Consider the following 20,311-nt stretch of genomic DNA (forward strand, 5'->3'; position numbering starts at 1 on the left):
AAAAATCATCACAAGTCTTCACCAGAAACTCCTCAGAGGATGCATCATATCCTCATCAGACAATTAGTCAGCACGTGCACATCAGACAATCGGCGGCAAATTTTCTGGAAGGTTTCGACAAGGCCTCCACACAAACATCAACATGAACACCACAGAAATTATGTTTTGTGTGATGCGAATGAGCAATAAAGATTCTGCAGAAACTCCATAATTTTTTTTGTAAGGGCGATTCTAGAATCTAACTAGCACAATGGGGCGCAATTTTAGTTTCACATTTCTGGGGCGTAGGTTTACGGTAAAGGAAAAGAGTGGACTATCAACGCTGTGTGACAGCTGCGGACTAGAGCTTGCCGACGTCGACTCTCGGCGGAACTCCCGTCAAAATAAAGCGCTCGAGAACGCCGAGACGGAAGCCTACAATCCGAGCTCTGACACCCGGCCCACACCGAAGACAAACTGCACAGCGGCCTCAAAGATCGAAAACAGGTAGGACGCATACGTTACGCCGTCTCACGTACGCGGCACTCGGCAAGACATACTACATGGCAGTCTACACATCGAATAACGAAAGTGCTAGGTAGGCTGCATGGCGGTAGTTTTGAGTCAAAAATCAGCCATGCGTGACGCGACAACGGATTCGTGGAATCGCGCAGAATTAAATGACGAATTTTAATGCGGCTGCAAGCCTCTCGCCTGTGTACCGCAGCTCTTTTATGCTCAGGCCTCATGCTCGTGGTGAGTGCTATTCGTCCGGCTACGCGCATTAGCGCCCTTTCGAGAGCTCGCAACAAGAAGCGCCACCGGAGGAGGGTGCCACCACGAAGCACTGCTCCGAACAACGGAGATTCTTGGCTCGACAAGTTCAACCCGTTGAACGTATATCCCCTTTTTACCACCCATGTCCTCTTCATGCCCCTGGAGTAGCATGCCAGGCCGACCTCTCCTGTTCCATTAAAGTCCTCCTCCTCCCTCTTTCTTCATGCCCATGTGGTGACAGAAGGGATTCCATCTACGATCTGTACTTTGAGTGAACGTGCGCCAAGTGTTCAAGAGGTATCTCACCAAACATCTTCTCAACTCGGGGTGTTTTGTCCTCTTTTTGCCGTTTCCGCACTACCTTGACAGGCAGTTCGTGAAAAATTACGCGGACTCTGCGCGCGATGCTACCACCGTAGGCGCAGCGTGGGATTTCAGTTTCCCCACATTTATAACGCAAGCGGTTCCACTGCGTGTTTCTGCATTCCCGGGTGCGAGGTTAGTGGTACCAGCGTCCCGCTCATTTTCACGCTATCAGCGCCACCTTCGGGGCCCCTATAGAAGTGACTCGCTCGAATCCTCGCTGCTTCTCGGTGCACAAAACAAAACAAACGAATCGCCCGCGCTTGCGTGCTACTGTCCGCAACCGGAGGAATGCCGTCGCCGGAAACGTTGGGTTCCAAGCTGGCCGGGAAGGCGGCGCGCGGGCGCTCTTTACGATAGGGAGCCTACATACCTGCCGCCTGGCTTAGGGTGGTGACATCTCTCCCAGTGTTGCCGAAAACGGCCGCTAAACATGACGGGCAGCCATGTTGTTCCCCTTGAAGAGAGCATCCCCGGCTTTCAGTGGCGCGGTCGCTGGGGCGATCTACAACATTAGTTTATATTCTAGTTTATCGGCGTTTCTTTCGAAGTTAGTACCAACAGATGACGCCGTTCCGACGACATAGAGCAGTTCTCAGCGACGGTGCATTACACTCCGAACGGGTCTCTCCTCTGCGCGCGTCATCACGCCAAAAAGCAGCGCTTATCAATTACGTAAAAAGGGTTCCTCCTCACGATGAGCACTAACCGAGCTTAGGTGTTGGGCGTTCAGAATTTAATGTTATGACGGTAATCAAAAGATTACGCAGGCCCACTTTTTAATGCTTATCAATTACTTGGTTCATGCGCGGCCTGTACAGAATGTGGCCGTAGTGGCTGTGTAGCTTATGTCGGGCATAATCGCCGCAAGTGTTCTATCGTTGGATAGCTTATGTCGAGTATAATTGCACCGGACTAATTGTAGGTCTCAATTAATTACCGGTAATTAGTTAATTGTAATGTAATTGAAATTTACGCTACATCACTAAGTCGCTGGATAGCTTATGTTGAGTACAATTGCACTGAACTAATCTTGTCTTACCGACCATTAATTAGATAACCGTGATTAAAAATCAATCGTTATGCTCCATCATCAAGCTATATATCGTTGGATAGCTTATGTCGAGTATAATTCCACCGGAGTAATCGCAGGTCTTAATTACCATTAATTATTTATTTGATTTAAAATTGATCGTCATATATCGTTGAAAGGTCTCGATGAGTAGAATCGAAAATGTAACGGTAAACCGAGCTAACGCTGGTCTATGTAGGTTCAAAATAAAACCACGCAACAGAAGCAAAACAGTAGCACCTAATGCTTATGCATTCACAGCACGGGAAGAGACTTAAGTGCCCCAGTAGTTCTATTACCGACATCACAATGGCATTTGCGTGTGCAATGTACCATTAGTTTGTGCATTTTGCTCTTCTGTGAGCAATTACACATGCTCTACGCAATGAGCTATGCAACCCCATACTAGCACACTGTAGCTTCAGCAAAAGGTATAAACATACTTAAAAAAATTTAGGGAATCTTGAGGCTGATGTTAACAAATTAAGATCGAGTGTTGTAAGCGTCTTAGTTTTGTACAGATTGCCATTGAGTTAACATTAAAGCAGTGCTTCATTTCACATTGCCTACCATTTTTCCACGTGTGCTGAGAAACTAACTTACACAGGGTGTTCAGTAGGAGGCTCAAATGTTCAGAGTGTAACATGAGACTTGCTGGAATGGAATCAGAGAAAGAGGAGCAATACAAACAATGGGACAAGTGAGAAAACCTAAAATCAAGAAACCAAATGACATTTTCAGACGCCTTCGTGTAAACATTCAAGAAGCTTCTTTTATTGCCGACACACTTCTGGCAACTGTCAATTAAAGGGGAGGTGCTCATATTCTTTCTCAAGCAAACTGACAGAATATATAAGCATCCGCAGCCAGCTAAAGTGCATATGAAATTACATTCTTCCATTATCAGCATCTGTGAAACCAGTGAAATTTTTGTACACATATCAGTCACTCCTGTAAAACATATCTGGTGCGCACACTGATGGTGTAATTGCAAACAGGCTTATTATTTTTAAACATTGACCGAAGTAAAGCAGCTTCGTTGCTCAATGAACACTTCTACATAAAACAAAATATACTGATAGCCATGAACAAATTGCATGAGTGCAGTACAGAGGACACAATAAATGGGCTAAATTAGCAGGACTAGTAATGCAAACAACTCAAATGATAATGAGAAACACCACGGCAACTCTGTGGGAGCGTATGTTTTACAGCCCCTAAATAATGCAAGGCATGGTAGTGATGCTCCAGCCACAAAAATAAGACTGTTACGCACTTCACAAAAGACTTGAAACAGTGGTTTACACATTTGCATCTAGTTCCAACACTTGCTCCTAAAAACTTCACCTTTGATGAACACACTAGTGGCACGCACTGTAAATCAGTTTGCTATTTCCAAATGCTGACTGAAGCAAAGCAGCTTCATTGGTTAGTGCACACAATCTGCAAGCAACAGCTTGCTACAGAGAGGTGACATAAAAATATGCTGAAAGACGTGAACAATTTACAGGCGAGCAAAGTACACACGACATACACAGTGAAAGTGTCAGAGTGCTATATTCGGGTACAACCCAAGGAAGTAGTGGCAGATGCCCCCCGACCGTTTCCCTCCAGCCAATAGCAGTGACCGATTTTCATGACAACGCGGTCAATCCGATTAAGCCACGGTTAACTGCCGTTCATCTGCCACTCCCAGCGATGGAACTTCCCAGCATTAAACATGGTGTCATGAAAATCGGTTGGCGCCATTGGCTGGATAGAATTCTTTAAGGACATCTCCCCTATTTTCTTGAGTTGTGTCAAACTATAGAAAAACAACGAAAGCAAGGCCAAATCATTAACTAGCTGACTGCAAGCATCTAAGCATATGATGTTACCATCCTTCTCAGAGTTCAGACCAGGTTTGTTGCGGCACATGTTTTGCTAGACATTCCATCCACCCTCTGTGCATGCTGCTGTCGTAGATGGATCCTCAGTCTTGTCCTCACATATTTTGTCAGGAGGACCTTCCCTGCCTGAGCATGATGCGTTTCACAGCAACCTAAGTTCAACTTGACAGCCTTGCACAGGGCATTCAGAATGCTAGCAAATGGGGTTTTGAGCACCATGATTTCCTTCATATCTGCAAAAGTCTTAAACTGCTCCTCACATTCTATAAGGACATTAATCACTGCTTGCGTTGGATAAATGAGGTTCTCAGAATTTTTCACGTACTCTTTAAGCTTAATAGGATTGCTATACTGATTTGTAGCATCTCCAACAAGGGCATTTTTGCAGTCACTACAGTTACCAATGGACTTCATGACAGACTTGACCAGGAATCCTCCTAGATAAGCAAGAATGTCACATTCTGCTTCTGTGAGAGCACACACAAACAGGTTTTCTAGCTCTTCAGGCTCTTGGTTTTGTCCTTCATGTCTCTGGATAGTTGGGTCAAGGAGGTCAGCTAGATGCAAGCTGTCATCAACCTCGTAGCTAGAATTTGTAGGTGTGTGCATGAACTGTCCAACACAAATCAGCTTCAGTGCACACTTAACGTCGTATGCACTAGGGACCGGCTTCTTGAGTCTCAACACAGAGAATATGTTTTCGAGACAATCTTGTACGAGCCGGCCAAGAAGCACATACTTGTAGCTTTGGTTGTCCAAGAGGTCTTGCGACAGGCTGAGAGCAACAGTGGTCGATGCCAGAAGGCCAGCTTGTGAAGGCTTCCAATGTGCCGTTGCTCCCATTTTCATTTGACGGAAAGTGCTGCACGTCAGTTCCAAAAGCGCAGTGGCCTCTTTATGCTTTGAAGGATCTATATCGCTCAGAGCAACAACCGGATGTCTGGCCGACATAAGGGTGTACCACCTGCTCACGAGGTTAAAAAACCACGCTGTAGCCTCTGCTTCGGGGGGCAAAATTTTTTGTTGGATTAAATATCGGATAGCAGCAGGAGCCTCACGGAACAATTGCACAGCAATGTTCACTTTCATGGTAGTGAAATGTCCACTGCTGATGTGGATTTCCGACAGCCTATTTGCAATCTTCAGCTCACTTTGACAGTCGTACTTCAACACTGCTTCAACATGCTCCACCTTGACAGTGCCAGAAGGAAGACTTTGTTCCTTAACAGTTTCTTCACCCAGAGTGAATTCTCCCACTCGGAGTAGTTGGGCACGGATGTTCTTCAAGACGTGGGCGGGGTCAGCCATAAAGAATAGTTGCCTGCCACGGAGGTGCGGGTGCGGAATACAGCAGACAGTCTGTGAGTTTCTGTGGTTGGACAAGCCAAGCAGGCGCCAAACTGCACGGTTGGCAGCTCCCATGTCACTTGTGACAACAAGCACTCTAAGCGAGATTTGAAAACAAAGCTCAATCAAGTGGAACACAATGTCCTTCAAAATAGAACCATCTATCGACCTTCCAGTGAAGTGATAGGCGATAACCTTTTTCCATCTCGTGTTCACGCCACCAACCATGAACACAAGAGCATGGTTGGCAACATCTGTAGCGGACTCCGGCAATGTAGTGCTCCCAAAAAAGCAATCAAGCGAGCGATCGTGGTCAAATCCTTGGGAGATTTCCATCTCATCCATGAAGAGCACACAGTCTTTTTCTATGTCTTGCATTGTGGCTACTTCGGATTTCAGGACATTAAAAACTTCATGAAGAACTCCAGGCAAAAATTTAATATTTTGAAGCCTTCGTATTAATGTCCTATTGCATGGCAGTGGATATGATAATGATCTTAATAATTCATAGCCTGCTGTTCCACATGCGTGCTTTATTTGAAGGGCCTCTCGAATAGTCTTCTCAGACCACTTAAGGCCCTTCGTAGTTTTCACCGTCAAAGCCCTTCTCTGGTCGTGTTTGAGGAACGGTAATTGTTCCAAGGTTATCATTTTTTGTTGTGGCGACTGTGACTTCTTTACAAGACTGCGCAGTTTTCTCTTTGTTTGCTCGTGAAGCCTCTGTAGGTTTCTGTACTTTTGGGCCAAGTCCTTATTTCTCTTTCTCAGCTCAGCATTCTGTCTTTGAAGAGACAAGTCAGTTGAAGCCGTACTTGAACCAAGTGTGAATGCAGCTTGAGGTATTTCTTTACTTGATCGCTCATTACTATGCTGTGACCTTTGAGCGCTTAAGGATTCGGCCTCCATGGGTGAAGCTGCGGGCAGAGGAAGTCGACTTGCATCAGTGGAATCTTCCCCACTGGCTTTATCTGTTCTCAGAAAGGAATGGGCAACGCTGTCTGCATAGATAACAGTGTCGACAGCTTTGGGCGGCAGCAAGGTGGTTGTTAAAGGTAGATCATACCCTGGTACCTGAGCACATTGTAGTGGACTGACAGTGTCCTGGGAACTCATGCTGTCACTCACAGCCGAGTCTTGTGTTTGTTCGGCTGTTGATGCGAAGACAGGCTCTAGAGCAGCACTACCACATGGTTCATTTCCGGTGGGGTCAAGTACTGGGCTTTGCGTTGGCGTGGCCGGACGAAAGCAAGACCGCTTCTTCGGAGGCTTCCGGTGTTTCGGGATGGCTGAAATAAAAAATTCAGTCAATAGGGTAGCACTACACTCAAGAACTGCAGAAATTCTGCATTTACAGAAGAGCAACCTAGTACCTGCATAAAACTTCCAAATAAACTTCAGGAGTAGTAATATCAGTTGGGTTTTAAGATCCCAAAGCTGTACTGGGGGGCTTTAGATTTCTTACCGCCAGTGCATATTTAACAGCGTCGGAAAGCATGCTACAACTGGCAATGATTCAGTCGTGCAAAATTGTGCTCAACAGCAGGTTGTGTTAGCAGCTGAGGTACCATTGATGCAACTAGAATTACTAATCGTCCTGAATTTTGCCATTTTAGCTTCTGTGCCAGGTGACATAGAACAAATGAGACAGCACAGTATGCAGTCTGCTTTAGGATATTTGTTTGATTCTAGACGCCCCCTTTCTCGCAGGCGTCGGGTGAATTATAAAGAAAAAACGATGCTATACAAAGTATAAACACACTATAGGTGGCCTTGTGCTCTTTGAATACAAGGCTATATCTGTGTGTTACGTTTTGGATCTTAGTATCATATATATGAGTGCATTCAATGTGTAGAGAAGATAAACAGTAGTCCCTTAGGGAAGCAGTGGGTGTTCAAGAAAAGCAAATATAGTAGGGGTAGGCAGAGAGTTAGGTGGCAAAAGTTTTGTTTAGTGCCATACTTTATACCTTTATGGCTTACACGGAAGATTTCAATTGTCATTCATTCATTTTTTTTTCAATCTACAGTGAAAAATGAGCCAGAGGTAATGCAGAAGCCGTTAAAACACGGCTTAAGGTGATTTTATGTTTGAAGGTGCTGTTCGAATGCATGATCCTACAATAACGTGCAATATACATATTTTTTATGCCCGCGATTTAGTTTTACAAGAAATGAATTGCATGGATCCCAACAAATTTCTAGCTAGGGATCTAGATGCTGATGCAAACATGCGCTGTAGGAATGCTTGGATATAAAAGCCATATCAATAGACCAAGAAGTTTGTGTGGATAATGTGGCCACAGATGGCACAGGAACCGGTTAAAGGGAAGTCAGTAGGATAGGCTTCGTCCTGCTATGGACCTTGAAATGCTGATGGTGATGAACCTTTCTTTGCAGCCTTCTAAAAGCAGATGAGCGACATTTTTGAGCTTGCACAAAGCAACCACAGCACTACCGTATACGTGTAGACAAATTTCTTTGCAAACATTTCATATGAATGAGGCAGAGTTGTATTTAAGAGATGGATCAAAATTAGAAGCTTACCTCGATAAGTAAAAAGTGTGGGAACCGCATCTGGCCTTAGCTTCTTTAAGCCATCCTGTCTGTTTTGCTCGAAACTTGTTTCTTCAAAATGTGCCTGAAATGAATGGCAGCAAGTACTTCATAAGCATCAAGAAGTATATTCATGCCTGCACATAACTGTGACAAATGCTGCAAACCGGAACATGACTAGCGTTACAACTACAGAGCTGTTTCTACCTGCTGTAATGTTTTCACATGCTGTCTTTTACCAGGCTATAGTGCCAAGCTAAAAAAACTGGATAAGGGCTTCCTAAAGGCTTCATATGCATGCCAGTAACCGGGCATATACAAAATGTGTTCTTTTAGTCTGATCTTGGGTTTCCAATCTTTTTCTACCGAATAGCGTCGTACAGCAGAACGGTGCCTAGATAACCAGACCTGACTGAAAATAAGTTCCTCCGACCACAGCGCTCACGAAACAGCGAACGCCTACAATGTCAGAGAGATGTAGAAATTTATTTTCACTACCTCAGTCATGTTCTCTGACATGAGTCTTGGCGCATGTATTACAGCGTAAACAAGGAAGCGGGCGCCAATATATCGTGAGTGCACTCGCGTGAGAATTACAGTCAGCGAGGGCGAATGCGAACCGTTGCTTCTCGCCCTTGGTGCTCGAGACACGCCGCCAGCGCATCTAAAAACTAACGAGAAGATTGCACCCACGCCCGCAATGCGTAGCCTGTTATCAAACCCACGCCGCGCACGCCGTTCGAGGCGGCCGTGGTTTAATTATCGTAAACGTGAAGCACAGTACACCAAACATAACAAGCGAGCAGGTAACAAAAGAGAAAAAGGTACGGTACTCACAGAACATATGCGAGAAGCAGCAGTGGGTTCCCAGCAGTCTCGCTTTACTTGTGCCAGCCAACGTTTTCTTCGGTTGGAGTCAGCCGGGAAACGAAACATCCGTGTGCCCTTCCTGCAGTGGTTCGAGCACTGCGGAACGCAACACCCGGGCATTGCTGCTGCGTAAGCTTCCTGGCGCACTTAGTGCAACAACCGACAACATATGACTGTCCCACTCAACGATGAACGGCGATGAAGACGCAACTGCTGCAGCAGCTAATGCGCGCCTATGCACGGCGGGGAACAAGATGGCGCGGCGTCTTCCCGTAACCATGACAACACACGCGCTGGCAACATGGGTCTTAGCGGGAGGCGGCATGTGCTGTGTCAAAGGAAGTCACCACCCTAAGCCGGGAGGGGGCGCGACATGTAGGCTCCCTACTTTACGAGGAAAGACGACGATTAACCCCCGCGAACCCCTGCTCCGCGGCGCATGGAGGGTCGAGAGATGCTGGAGATGCTATGCCAGTCGCGGACCAGCCTCGGTCACGTGTGCGCCCACGCGACACTGACAGTCGCTCTATGACCGATCCCCGGCGCTGACGTCACCTTCGCAACGACACTCGATACTTCCGTTCTCTTCAAGTAGCGGAAGCGACGAACAGAGAAGCGCTGCTTCACAGCGCGTGCGCAGCCGGCGTACGGTAAACTGGTATACGCCTACTCTAATACATCCACCCCACTCCCTCTTCCGCTATGTTAAAAAAGTTAATAACTCTCGTGCGATACGGATATCGCTTCAAATTGACAAGTGCTTGCTTTCCAACGACCGATCGGTTTATATTGTCTACCATTTAGTGTGTAGTATTCCATTTTTCCCTTTTCAATCACGTGTTCTTCGGAGTAACGCTTTTATGCCTGCGTTGCCCCATACCGCGCAACTCCCGCTCATACCAGAATTACCTTTTGCTACTCACGCAACAGTCGCTGTCATGCAAGCTATATCCCGGTTAACTTGGAGCAAGGGAAAACGTCCGCAGATGAGAATGGAATTTTCATTAATTGATCGCAACTGTACAAGTGCCGCACCCTCCACTTCATGCGGATGCGCTTATGTGGTAACTGGTTGAGCAGGGGGCGGTCTCATTTGGTACGTGCACAGCTTTGTAAAAAAAAAAAAACAAAAAAAAACACGGAAGGTTCTGCGTGGTTTTCCAGATAATTTTTTTTCGCTTGGAGCGGGACGATCACTCCCCGCATAAATCTGCCCCTGAGAGACACTGACTAATGTTTTTCAGGACAGGCAGCGCACAGTGAAAATTCCAATCGCGGCAAGCCAGACAACTTACGCGCACGCACACTTGCAGCAGTCCCTGTTTTTATTTGTTTCGAAAAGCCACACCGCAGCTAGCACGACAGCCCTCAGCGTGCATTACAAAAGAAAGAAGAAAAAAAATACACGGAATAATAGTAACCAAAGCTGCACTCCGGCAGCGTCGCCGGGGCCCGGTACTGTGTACACGCTGAACGGAGCGGACATATCCGCATTCCGTTCACCGCCCACAATCAAGTCCTGACAATGCTCCCAGTGCCCTGCACATAAGAGCGACCGCTATGTTTCAAATTCAAATTAGTTTATTTCTGTGTTGTAAAAAAAAAATACAGACAGAGCAGCTGCACAAAAAAAAAAAAACTGTCAAGACATAGAGCTTGCCGCAGCCCTCTTTCTCTGGGCAGCAAACAGACAGCACAGCTTTTACGCAAATAATTACGAAGTGCTAGACGAGATATGTGTAGGCTTACAAACCCAACAGCAATAATATGAGTAAAATTTTATCACCGCAAGTTTTGAGCAAAAGAACACGCATCACTGAAATAAAATACACATTGATGATGATGACGATGAAGTAAAACACTGATCGCGTCTAATCACAGGTTTGCCCCGTCACGGAGCGTCCCTCAGTCCAGGGTTCTAGGGTGCCTACATTAGAGGGCCACTGAGTACTCTCAGAACCCAACAGAAAAAAAAAAATCCTCACACCGTAGCGTACGAACCCCGCAAATTGTGTGAGGACGTCAAGGGTGAAATTATTAATAACAATTTTTATTGTATTATCAATACTAATTATCAAGGACGCTAACACTAAAGATACGGCAGAAGTAATATACTTCCACAAGCAAGGTTACACAAGGCTGTGTGGAAAAATACGGGGAAAAAATGGCTGGCGGTTTAGCATTGCTAAGCACGAAACATTGTGCGAAAGCAGCTTTTTCCAGATCGACACCACCGCCACGTAGCGTAAAGCGTGAATGAATGAATGAATGAATGAATGAATGAATGAAGGAAGGAAGGAAGGAAGGAAGGAAGGAAGGAAGGAAGGAAGGAAGGAAGGAAGGAAGGAAGGAAGGCCTCAGACGTTGCTGGCACATACCCACTACGGTGGAATGGCCAAGACACAGGCGGTTAATTGCTGGATACAGGAAAGTTTGGCGGGAAAAGTAGTTGTAATACCCAGGGAGCCAGTTATGGGCGTCTTCAACTTTTTCATCGTCAATGCAAATTTATCCGATGTACGCCGGCGGCCTACGCTCCAGTGCCACGTTTCTGCAGCAATGCTGTCAACGCCAACGCGTATATTGCGCTAGCGCCGCCTTTCTGCCACAACGTTGTGCACGCCAACGCATGCAGCGCACATCTGTCACTACCGCCACATAGCTCAGAGCGCGAATATTAGTTTGGTAGTTACATTAGTTGATGAAGAAGACGATGTGCAGTGCACAGCGCCAGAGTGTGTTGCGGTTTAACACGAGACGTGTTCGGCTGCGGCGTGAGGGTAGTGCAATAAAGGAAGCCTAGTGCTCTCGCGCAGTGAGCTGATCTGTTCGCGCCGCCGCGGGTTCGAATCCCAGTCTCGGATACTTATCTAATTTGTTTCTGATTATTTACTTCACTTGGTACAACCATACTACCACCGCAAGCATAAAAACATCGCAAGATCTTGCTTTGGGTCTACCCACAGGATTGCCCAAGTGAGGAACACACCAACTCTCTGGAATTCGGGTTTCAAAGGGGCGTATGTGTTTTGTGGGGTTGGAAAGACAGATAAAATAGGTAAGCTTAATTTTTACATATTTTTACGCGTAAGCCAAGGCTAAAATGTAGTTCACCAAGGAGGGCACTTGCAAGGTTCTAAGCTCATGGAACAGTGGAGCAGGAGGAAAGACACAAGGCCTGTACATATGGCGCGAAGGATTTTTTTTTCTTTCTGAAGCATGAGCACAATTTCCAAATATTCGAGGCAGGTGTAACTTAGACGGCTGAGAAAAAGCGAATTATATATTTGCAGTTTTGCGCAGCGAGGGAGGTATTTAAGGGAATGAACTGGGGCCCGCCACCTGTGACAGTTTACTCGTAAAAGAAATTCACATGGCAGTGCCAGAACGTATGATCAAAGCGCACGCCTAAGGCATTTGACTGAACGCACAACTTCAGTTTTGGAGAAGCTCAGTAATATATGCATCCCCAGGCAGGAACGTAGCCAGAAATATTTTTCAGGAGGCATCAAAGGTAACTTTCTGTAAGTATAGAAAGAAAAGGCAAGCTTCCCCCTCCCTCTGGATATGTGCCTGTCCCCAGGTAAAGCAAGGACAAAATGGTGTTTTTGAGATCAAGCAGTCAGTAAAGACAATAATACATTGGTTGGCACAAATCAACAATGCATGCGCTGCGTGTGCGTGAGTTTCAGCAGGGGTGGATTCGGAGGGGAAATAGGGAGCCCCTTCTCCTTCCAAGTTTTCGAGTGGGCCAACAAGTTTCCAGTATACTTAGGACGCCAGCTCAATGTGAGCACGGACTAGTGATGCGGTCACTTTGACCCGACTGGCGCCAAGCACACGAATACGACTCGCTTCAAAGGCAAAGAGTACGCTGGTCCGCGGTCTAATGGCGGTGACGCCGAGGCTGCTATTGGCAATTCATCGGCTGGCACGCTGGCCCGTAAGTGGTGCTCTAAACACCCTAGGCGCGCGTAAAATACGCCGTATTATTTTTCTGAAGGCCAGCGGACAACCGAGTTTCGTTTACTTGTCACTCCACTGCACACAGGCTCGCGAAGCCCCACGCTCATCGCCTGACTAGTACACATGCGTTCTTCCTCTGCCGTCCCTTCGCGTGAGCAGATGCTGACGCACGGTGCCACTAAAAGCCGATGGCGCGCGCGGCTCGCCGTCGCAGGGCCGGCCACCGATGGCCCGCGACATCGCCTCGGTCTGGGCGGGCCACAATGGACAAAGGGACACAATGAAGCGTCGACGATCGCTGGCAGCTGGCCAGCCAGGGAGCGGCGGCGCGACGCCAGACCTTCCACGGCCTCGTGCGTGCGTGCACTCACTGCCCGCGCCTCACCTCGCGACAGGTGCACGGGGGAACAAGTGCGGTGCCGCGAGACCGATATGTCAGCAGCCCAGCTACACCTTCGGCATAATCCGACCTAGAACCTGTGCACCCCCCCTCCCCCCCCCCCCCCCCCCCCTCCCATCCCTTATATATCCGGAAGAATTCCGCCGCCGCCGAGCTGGCCGCAAAATAAGCACAATTTCATATAGCAGCCAAAGAATGCGCACCTTTCTTCAGTCTGTGACTGCCCTACCGCCTAAATTTCATGAAGGCCTTTAAAACGAGAAATATTCAATTCTACCTCGTTTCACTGCCTCCTGCCGTTCAGCGATGCATAGCACGCTTTTTTTTAAATTTCATTTTCCCATCTGAAATGTACATCGTGCACGGGTACTGGTAAAGACCTATAGTGCGGGGCTTTTTTTTTTTTTGCTTGATTTCGGCCAACTCGGGTTCTTTGAAGTGCACCGAGTCGTAATTTTATAAACTCAAAATCTCAAACTTTCACAACAGCTCAATCTTCTAGATTTGCGATCTCTACGTTGTGGTTACGCTGCTCACCAAAAAAGCGCTCCCACCATGACATCGCCACCCGCCGCGGTGGCTCAGTGGTTAGGGCGCTCCGACTACTGATCCGGAGTTCCCGGGTTCGAACCCGACCGCGGCGGCTGCGTTTTTATGGAGGAAAAACGCTTAGGCGGCCGTGTGCTGTGCGATGGCGGTGCACGTCAAAGATCCCCAGGTGGTCGGAATTATTCCGGAGCCCTCCACTACGGCACCTCTTTCTTCCTTTCTTCTTTCACTCCCTACTTTATCCCTTCCCTTACGGCGCGGTTCAGTGTCCAACGATATATGAGACAGATACTGCGCCATTTCCTTTCCCCTAAAAAAAAACAATTATTATTATGACATCGCCTCATTGCTTGCCTGGAGTGTTGTGGCCACCTGGCGAAAGAAACATGGATGACCGCGCTCCACGCTAGAAATGAAAGGTGCTCGCAGTAGCGCTGAGGGGAGTCACAGGGGACGCGACAAGATTTGCTTTATGCAGTTGAAGAATTATTCTATCTGTTAAATCCTCAAATGCAGCCCCTGCACAGCGCACGCTTGAAAGAATGCACGCAGCCTTTCTGTGATGCAGGAGCTATAGATACGCGGAGATAGCTCATGCGGTTAAATACGACGTAAACATCATATCGTCTTCCCTTACGTTCGCAGTAGTCGCCAATAAAATGCAGACAAGTTTCTCGTACACAAATGCGGGGAGGTTAAATTTGTACTGGTATGCGGGGTTTATAACGGCTCGAAGCTCCACGTGGGTTATGAGTGACGCCGCACGACTCCGGATTCACTTCGACCACCTATAGCGTTCTTTAACGGGCACTGGCAACCCGCAGCACGCGGGCTTTTTATGAACTGCAATTCCATCGAAACGGTGGGGCCGCAGTCATGATAACAAGGCGCTGGAATGCAGGCAGGCAAAGAGGGGAGGGGGGAGGGAAGGGTGGCCACAGGCTGTCACCAATGCTGGTAGACACTTGTTTCACTTTCTAACAAATCCCAGTACACATGTGTTCCTGCACCGCTGCGCCGCAGGAAAAGCCTTCTTATAATAATAATAATAATAATAATAATAATAATAATAATAATAATAATAATAATAATAATAATAATAATAATAATAATAATAATAATTGGTTTTTGGTGGAAAGGAAATGGCGCAGTATCTGTCTCATATATCGTTGGACACCTGAACCGCGCCCTATGGGAAGGGATAAAGGAGGGAGTGAAAGAAGAAAGGAAGAATTAGGTGCCGTAGTGGAGGGCTCCGGAATAATTTCGACCACCTGGGGATCTTTAACGTGCACTGACATCGCACAGCACACGGGCGCCTTAGCGTTTTTCCTCCATAAAAACGCAGCCGCCGCGGTCGGGTTCGAACCCGGGCCTTCTTTGCAAGAGCTCAACTATCGCGGCTTTTTGTGTTTTTGTTACCGCCGCCTTCGACACCTGGTATACTGCGGCGGGGGAGAGAGAGGTTTAAAACAAAACTAGCGCTCAATTCCAGCGCGGCCTATGCCCCCGGATGAAAAGGATGAATCCGCCGCACTGCCATTCCAGAGACATTCCTCCTTCGACAAGATGCGCGGAAACTGGAGCACGACACCGTACAATGTATACACACGGTCGCGGAGATACACAATAACCGAACGACGATACGCGCCGGCGTCTGGTTGCCGTGACGCATACGCGTCGCGTCATGCGGACGAGTAGCGCGGCAGCGCACGCTGGGCGGCTGGGCTCGGCGCGGCAGAAAGAGTGAAAAATAAAAATAAAAAAATACGCCGACTAACAGATCGAGTGTGCCGCTTTCCCTCTGTTTCCAAACCAGCAAGGGCGCTTGCCTGTGCGGCAATTGTTGGCTTTTTATTTTCCTCGGCGAGGCAGCGAATAAAGAACGTCTTTTTTTGTTAGTTCCGTTAGCTTTTGATCAGGGCTTGTACTACTGAAATCAGCTAGCGTGCCCCCCCCCCCCCCCTTTTTTTTTCGTATTCACCATTCTTTCATGCAAGACGACTCCCTTCTGGCCCCAATACTCCAATGGCTCCTTTCAGACCGCGAAGGGAGGCATCACATAAAGGGGGGAACATGCTACGCAGAGTATTCAACGTAATGATATGAGCACCACGAATGGACGGGCTTTATTTTCTGTTTCAGTCCACGGGATTTAAAAATTCAGAACTCCCACTGCGCACTGAAAGTGAACATGCGAACGACACCGGTGACGTGAGACAAGCCCCGCGGCTCGGCGCTATACTGCAGACATCGGAGAGGAACACTGTCCAAAGGCCGGGAATGACACTCGGCACGAAAACAATGGGTGGCGTAACCAGATCAAAACGGTTCCAACATACTATACGATAAAGGGGCGAGATAAAGAAGCTTTAAAAAAAAAAAACACGGCTGGGAAGGCGGCAGCACAACGCTTCGACAGGGGCAGGCGCGATAAGCAGGGTGCAAACGAGGATGGGCGGTCGTTTCCGGGGGTGGACGGCACCGAATCGCGCTGCCCCACAGACGGGTCAGCCGCTTATCACCGGCGCGCTGCACGGCCAGATAGCCGCGGAAGGGCGGCCACGGTAAGCGAAACACCTGGGGGGCCGCTGCACTCTTCAGCCTTCCAAAGAGAAGAGGGGGGCGCAAGGCGGCACGCCGTGAAGAGCATCTTTAGTTTGGTTTTCGTTTATGGGGGTTTAACGTCCCAAAGCGACTCATGCTATGAGGGACGCCGTGGTGGAGGGCTCCGGAAATTTCGACCACCTGGGGTTCTTTAACGTGCACTGACATCGCACAGTACACGGGCCTCTAGAATTTCGCCTGCACCGAAATTCTTCCGCCGCGGCCGGGATCGAACCCGCGTCTTTCGTGTCAGCAGACGAGCGCCATAAACCACTCAACCACCGCGGCGGCTCAAGAGCATCTTTAGTATTCACCTAGTACAGTAAACGCGTCCCTGCGACACATCTCAGCGGTACAGGTTGGGGCAACTTCTGAGCCTCAACTAATGGCGTATTCCAACCAGCGGCCCGGAGCAGGTTTCCTAGCTCCGCGAAACCGAAGAGCGCGTTTCAATGGAGGGTCTGGATTCAGATCCTGAGTTCTGATTGGACCGAGACGGATGTGTGGCTCGATCCTTCGCGGATTCGGAGAACCGCTCCGGATGGCCGATTGGAATGCGCCATACGAAAAGTACGAAACAAATCCTCCAGCGCAATATGGCTGTCTGCATCGCCTTACGACGGGGACGTTTCGAGCAGTACGGTACAGCTTATTTATGAAGAAAACTGAAGGAGGAATATCGTCGGGGCGCCACAAGAAGGTGATCGCTGATTTTTAAAAATAGGGTTTTTGAGGTAAAGAGAAGCTTTTTGTGGCATCGTAATTACCAGTGTTGGCGGACGTCAAAAAACAACAAAAAGCACGCGAATCATGTTCACAAGTAAAATTATTAACTAAATTCTAATAATTAACATTTCAGCTGTTATACCTATAGGCTCCTAAAGGCAATGAGAGATTCGAAGACGGCCGTTAATAATAGCCATATAAGCTTTTAGAATTTCGAAAACCGTGACGATTACCATTGCGCTGCGGCTCGACAAAATTTGGCTACTTCCGACTAGTTACGCGCTGTGGAGAGGTTGCTTTGCCTGTATGCTTTTCGAAAGCGCATGTATTTCGGCAATTTATTGAACTTGATTCGCGTGTCTTTCGACGTCCGCCAACACTGCTATTACTATACGCCGGGGAAAGCTTCTCTTTACCTCAAAAACCCCATTTTTAAAAAAATTGGTGATCACCTTCCCCGAAACACCCGGTATATTTAGCGAACCGGACAGAGGACTGCGCTTGTCCCGCGTCTGTTCTCCCCCTGTCTGCATATTTGTGCGCAGTTTCGCATCTGACCAGTCTCACCATGGGCACGTTCTATTTCCACAACGAACTCAACTTTCCTTCTCCGTTCCTTCGCCTGCCGCCGCGGTGGCTGAGTGGTTAGGGCGCTCGGCTGCCGGCCCGAAAGACGCGGGTTCGATCCCGGCCGCGGCGGTCGAATTTCGATGGAGGCGAAATTCTAGAGGCCCGTGCGCTGTGCGATGTCAGTGCACGTTAAAGAATCCCAGGTGGTCAAAATTTCCGGAGCCCTCCACTATGGTGCCCCTCATATCCTGAGTCGCCTTGGGACGTTAAACCCCCATAAACCAACCAAACCGTTCCTTCGCCATGCGTAGTGCGGCCAACTGGACATTTAACGGGGACAAATGAACCAGTTAAACGACTAAGGACACAGGAGAGACGAGGCACACACTGCGACTGGAACTTTTTTGTCTGGTTTACTTGTCCAAGACCGAGTACCAAATGATCCAGACCACCACTCTTCTGCTGGGCATTTAACCTGCTGGCTCCCCCTCACCTGTATCTCTCTCGTTGTTAAACACCTCTGTGTACATTCGGAAGGTATGATCCCCGACTGCTCAATGAGTGCAGCAATAAAGCGCTCCGTGCGGGGCAGGAGGCACCGAGTGGCCGCTCCACGTGAAGGCCATGGCTTTCACTCCGCCCGGGACCGCTGCCGTCGACCGCATTGATCGCTGCATCGCGCACCCAATCATACCTCGAAACAGCGCAAGCTACGCGAGTTCGAATCGGTCCAGGCTCCGCGGGAATGGGTTTGTTCAAACCTCTTTTCCCGTTCATGTTTCCCTTGTGGGTGGCCCATGGAGGCATCCTGAGTGCGTACCGCGCACGACTCCTTATCTTTCCTCGATGCGATAACGGCGGTGCTAAGAGCGATCTTGAAACGAATGTGCAGTTGAATCACCGCCCATACACACCTGAGCCTCGTAGTTTTTTATTATTATTATTCTTTTCAGCACCAGAATTGCATGCATACCCTTACATCGTTAAGATCGAATCTGAGATAAGTGATTAGTTCTGACAAACTGCTTTTTGATTGATAAAAAAAAAGGGGGGGTGGGGTCTTCAAATGCAGCAGAACGTTTTTTTTTTTTTTAAGCGGGGAATGGAGGATTTTGAGAGCGAAAGGAGATGAAACAGCCATGAACCTGATGTTGCCAATGGCCTTGGAGATGCTGCACGCCCCATGGTATGAATGACTGTTTCGCTGTTTTACCCATTCGTAATCACCATCCCCACCACAACTACGTCCACTGCAGGGAAAGGCCTCTCCTATACCAAGTCAATTAATCTAGTCCTGTGCCAGCTTTGGCCATCTTATCCCCCCGCAAACTTCCTAATCATTTGTTCTCAATACAGCGTCGATAATGTTTCATATCGCTCTACGTTAATAAAGAGAGTCAATTCACATTATTTCATCAGCGTCAGCAGCTTATCCCCTTCGCCGATCTGACGGTGCCAAGAACCCGTCACTTCGCTGCAAAACGTTCATGCAAAGCGCACGCGCGCGGAGAGTTCTCTGAAAACACGGCGATCATATAGGAGAGTGCGGTCCCTGGGCGAACGGCACGGCCCCCACGACTGGAAGTCGGTGGGCCGACTCGAAGCGCGACACCGGTCGCCCGTTTCGGGTCTCCCTTCGCATTCGTCAGATGAGGCGCTAGCACTCGCGGCTCTCCCAAATGCGCCGCCTCGCGAAACGGTCGCACCGACACGGCGGCTCAGCCACCCCCGCTTATCGGAAGCACGCTCAAGTGCACACAAGCAGAGTGGGGCGCCCACAAGGCACACGCACGCCAGGAGATAACGCGCTATCGGACAGTTATCGACCCCCCTCCCACCCTTTGTTCAGTCGCTTTCAAGTAGCACAAAGGCGGTCGCGCGCGTATACCACCCAGCGGCACATAGGTGCTACACGCAGGCGCGGCGACAGAGGCCAGCCGCCGCTCGAGCCGTTGTGGGACGCGCACAGCCGACACAAACGACGGGCAACACGAGCCAGCCGCCGCCGCCGCAGCGCGAAAAAAGAGACACACGGAAGGACACGCGAGCCGCCGTACGCCGATTGGCAGCAGCAGCGTGAGCTTTTCACCGAGAGCGCTCGTGCAGTGGCTGGGGAAGGGGGGAGGGTTGCATGAGGCCTTGCAGCCTTCCCTCGTCCCGTCAAACTCCGCCTCTTCATTCGGGCGAAGGAACCAACAGCCTCTTGGTTACGCTTAAAAGGGGGCCTCGCTCGTCCTGACGTACATACACCACGCCCGCAAATAATCTTAACTACCCGTGCCGTGCCGAGGAACGGAGCTTAGCGGCGTCCCAAGTCGGCACACCTGTAGCGCGCAGCAAGCAAGGCGTCGGGAGGCCGCGCCCAGATAGTGGCTGCTGGCGCGGACACCGACGCCAGGGCCGCTATCGATTCCGTCCATTCTTTTCGCCCTTCTTCACTGGCTCAAGCGAAGCCATTTTAACCCTTTCCGGCCCAGCCATTCCATGTGGACACCAAATTTAAAGGACAGCACACTTGTCAGTGAAGAAATTGTTTTTATGGCGAGTCCAGCATTTAGCTATTTAACTGCATATATTAGCAACTTTTCGCCTCACAGACAAATACGTATGGACGGCATATAAAAGCTCCTACGTACGAACGGC

General features: G+C 48.8%; 1 protein-coding gene across 1 annotated transcript in view; it reads right to left on the bottom strand.

Annotated features, from left to right (window-relative positions):
• Positions 1-20,311, bottom strand: part of ftz-f1 (ftz transcription factor 1) — a 303,218-nt gene that overhangs the window by 275,988 nt on the left and 6,919 nt on the right. The window lies entirely within an intron of this gene.

Source organism: Amblyomma americanum, chromosome 1 (genome assembly GCF_052857255.1).
Source record: "Amblyomma americanum isolate KBUSLIRL-KWMA chromosome 1, ASM5285725v1, whole genome shotgun sequence".
Lineage (NCBI taxonomy): Eukaryota > Metazoa > Arthropoda > Arachnida > Ixodida > Ixodidae > Amblyomma > Amblyomma americanum.